The 4,366-nt window shown below is 38.1% G+C and overlaps 1 long non-coding RNA gene across 1 annotated transcript; it reads left to right on the top strand.

Moving 5' to 3' along the window:
* Positions 1-1,985: 1,985 nt before the first annotated feature.
* Positions 1,986-3,965, top strand: LOC138851542 (uncharacterized). The gene is made up of 2 exons (XR_011391273.1): positions 1,986-2,402; positions 2,535-3,965. It is a non-coding gene; the product is annotated as an uncharacterized lncRNA (long non-coding RNA).
* The last annotated feature ends 401 nt before the right edge of the window (positions 3,966-4,366 follow it).

Here is a 4,366-nt window from a genome sequence, read left to right as displayed (position 1 = left end):
CAAGATTTCAGTTATGTCTTGCTACTTCTACTTGCACTTAGGTCACACTACACATACATGTACAAGCATATATATACACACCCCTCTGGGTATTCTTCTATTTTCTTTCTAGTTCTTATTCTTGTTTATTTCCTCTTATCTCCGTGGGGAAGTGGAACAGAATTCTTCCTCCGTAAGCCATGCGTGTTGTAAGAGGCGAATAAAAATGCCGGGAGCAAGGGGCTAGTAACCCCTTCTCCCGTATAAATTACTAAATTTAAAAGAGAAACTTTCGTTTTTCTTTTGTTGCTGGGTAATCCATACTCTCCCTGGGTAATCAACTGTCTCCCTGAGTAATACACTTTCTGGGTAATCCATTCTCTCCCTGGGTAATCCACTCTCTCCCTGAGTAATCCACTCTCTCGCTGGGTAATCCACTCTCTCCCTGAGTAATCCACTCTCTCCCTGAGTAATCCACTCTCTCCTTGGGTAATCATTCTCTCCCTGGGTAATCCACTCTTTCCCTGGGTAATCCACACTCCCTGGATAATCGACACTCTCCCTGGGTAATCCACACTCCCTGGGTAATCCGCTCTCTCAGGCAATCCACACTCTCGCTGGGTAATTCACTCTCGCTGGGTAATTCACTCTCGCTGGGCAATTCACTCTCGCTGGGCAATTCACTCTCCCTGGGTAATCCACTCATTCCCTGAGTAAACCACTATCTCTCTGAGTAATTCACTTTCTCCCAGGGTAATCCATTGTCTCCCAGATTATTATTATTATTATAATCAAAAAGAAGCGCTAAGCCACAAGGGCTATACAGCTTGTCTCCCAGAATAATCTACTTTCTCCCTGGGTAATCCATTGTCTTCCTGGGTAATCCATTGTCTCCCAGAGTAATTCATTGTCTCCCTGGATAATCCATTGCCTCCCTGGATAATCCATTGTCTCCCTAGGTAATCCATTGTCTCCCTGGGTAATCCATTGTCTACCTGGGTAACCCATTGTCTCCCTGGGTAATCCATTGTCTCTGAGTAATTCATGGTCTTCCTGAGTAATGCAGTGTCTCCCTAGGTAATCCATTGTCTCCTTGAGCAATTGATTGTCTCCCTGGGTAATCCATTGTCTCCCTGGGTAATTTATTGTCTCCCTGGGTAATTTATTGTCTCCCTGGGTAATCCATTGTCTACCTGGGTAATCCATTGTCTCCCAGAGTAATCCATTATCTCCCTGTGTAATCCATTGTCTCCCTGTGTAATCCATTGTCTCCCTGTGTAATCCATTGTCTCCCTGTGTAATCCATTGACTCTCTGGATAATCGCAATAGAAATGTTAAATGAAAATGAAATATGAACAATTAAACTTTCAGCAGCAGAAAACTGACTTTATATCTTATGTCTAAAATTTTTGCATTGCAAAAAGATATCACTGGCGAGGAGATATGGAAGGCGGCTCTTCCATATCTGTTTATTTATATTTCCCTCTTACTTCATATCTGAATGTTATCTGGAATATGCATCAAGATAAAGCAGTGACTTTTATCTTACATCAAAGAGCATTTGTTAAATTTTAAAGCAGAAATTAATAATACTTTTATATAAGCTTAGAGAAAAATTTGATTTCAATTATTTTCTCTTAATACTGTTGGGCCCTGCTTTACGGCGCTTGTTTTACAGTGTTTTGCTAATGCAGCAGTTTTCAGTTATAGCCAGTCTTCACTTATTCAGACTTCTTCTAGTATATATATTCACCATTCACTATAAGTTAAGGCTGAAAATATTTTAACTTATGTGTGTATTGTATATGCATTTTTTAGGTCTAGCTCTACTGCTTATTTAACATATGGGTGCTACTTTGGCTTGTTATCTACGTGTCATGAATCTACTTTGTCATGCGATCTACACCTTATATTGCAATCAACACGGTACCTAACCTAACCTAGGTTAGGTTAGGTCAGGTCAGGTTAGGCAAGGTACCGTGTTGATTGCAATATAAGGTGTAGATCGCAATGTAAGTGTATATATCATTTTCCTTGTAGATAACAAGCCAAAGTAGCACCAATATATGATAGTGGAAACATTTTATCAGGCTTTTATATGCATTTGAAAGTGAAAAAAAGGCTATGTCGTACTTAACTGCAATTTCCACTTTACAGCAGCAACTGCTGTATAAGCAGAGCCTCCTGTATAAAAAGTTTAATTGACTAATTAACATTAAAATCTGTAAGAGCTAAGTAACAAAAACTTTCTCTGTCGTACTAACTTCATAGTAATAGTAAATATTTGTGTGTATTCGTTTTCTTTTCATTGAAGTTAATTAAAGTGCTTATCATGCTTTTCAGATTAATGTGTATTTACCTTATATTGTGAAGAAACTGTTAGACCATTAATACTTCGCTACAGCTGGGAGTAATTATTCAGGCAAGTTTTTTCATGTATATTTTTATGTCAGTATGTATAATGGTTTGGAAAAATATTCATGAAATTTATGTATAAATTGCAATGTTTATCTCTGTATATTAGTGAGATTTTAAATACAGTGAATATAACCAGGGGAAGCGAAGGAGTTTCTGCCGCCCAGCAACAATGGTCGCACCGTTCCAAATTGGTGAGCCTTTACGTTCCTTTGTGCGAGTACCAAGTTCTTCCTCAAAGACGAGTGGTAAACCAGTAGCATGTGACCTCTCGCGTATGTCTACCATCACCATGGTGAACCCTAACAGACAAGTCCTCATGCACCCATCACTGCCACAGCCTAGCATATGTGCCCAGGGTACATATGCTAGGGTACATGAGGTGGTAGTACCAATGACTACCACCGCTGATTAACAACACCACCAGAAAGAAAATATTCCACAGAAAGAAAATTTTCTCATCCGACTGCTGCACAAAGATCTTACACATTAATAAGCGCAATACCTCTCTTATGAGAAAAACAAATGATCTTCATTTTATCTTAAATGTTTTAGTCTGTTTTTTTTTTTTTTTTTTGATAAAATAAAAAAAAATAAATTAATCTTGCTGACTGCAATTTTGTTTTGCTATGTACGTAAGTAAAATGTGCAAAAAAAAAAAAAATTACAGATTAAATTCATGCATAAGGTAATCTTTTTCTTGTATTCAATTATAAATAAAACATTTTATTAAAAGAACAGTAGTAAAAATAGTATTTATGGACTCTGACTGTTCCAGAAAATGCAGACCGAATCATTAAGTATGATTGATCTTGTAAATGATTTTATAGTGTACATCCACTACTACCACCAGTCTCATTATAGTGTACATCCACTACTACCACCATCATCATTATAGTGTACATCCACTACTACCACCAGCTTCATTGTGTACATCCACTACTACCACAAGCTTCATTATAGTGTACATCCACTACTACCACCAGCCTCATTATAGTGTACATCCACTACTACCACCATCATTATAGTGTACATCCACTACTACCACCACCATCATTATAGTGTACATCCACTACTACCACCACCATCATTATAGTGTATATCCACTACTACCACCAGCCTCATTATAGTGTACATCCACTACTACCATCACCATCATTATAGTGCACATCCACTACTACCACCAGCATCATTATAGTGTACATCCACTACCACCAGCTTTATTATAGTGTACATCCACTACTACCACCAGCATCATTATTGTGTACATCCACTACTACCACCATCATTATAGTGTACATCCACTACTACCACCAACATCATTATAGTGTACATCCACTACTACCACCATCATCATTATAGTGTACATCCACTACTACCACCATCATTATAGTGTACATCCACTACTACCACCATCATCATTATAGTGTACATCCACTACTACCACCAGCATCATTATAGTGTACATCCACTACTACCACCAGCATCATTATAGTGTACATCCACTACTACCACCAGCATCATTATAGTGTACATCCACTACTACCATCATTATAGTGTACATCCACTACTACCACCAACATCATTATACATCCACTACTACCACCAACATCATTATAGTGAACATCCACTACTACCACCAACAGCGTCATTACTAGTGCTTACATTTGCTCTCCTTTGCAGAATCTCATGTTGTCTCTTCATAGCGAGGAATCTTTTGGATTTTTGGTGATAGAAGATTTCTGAGACATGTTTAATTTTTTTAGGTTATGCTTTGATCCGGGATATGTTTCTCTATTTGACTTCTTCATGTAAAGTTGGCAATGAGTAATTTTGAGGACAGACTGTATAATCATCTGTTAGATTGTATAAAGTCCTTTCTAGAAGCCAAGTAACTATCCAATTCTTCGAAGACCACTCTTCAGGCACCTCCAGCAATGTCCCAGACTTGCTTCCCAGCTTTGCCTGGAT

The sequence above is a fragment of the Cherax quadricarinatus genome, unplaced genomic scaffold, assembly GCF_038502225.1.
Source record: "Cherax quadricarinatus isolate ZL_2023a unplaced genomic scaffold, ASM3850222v1 Contig935, whole genome shotgun sequence".
Taxonomy (NCBI): domain Eukaryota; kingdom Metazoa; phylum Arthropoda; class Malacostraca; order Decapoda; family Parastacidae; genus Cherax; species Cherax quadricarinatus.
The sequence above is the reverse complement of the archived record's forward strand: the minus strand, read 5'-3'. Positions and strand labels throughout refer to the sequence as shown.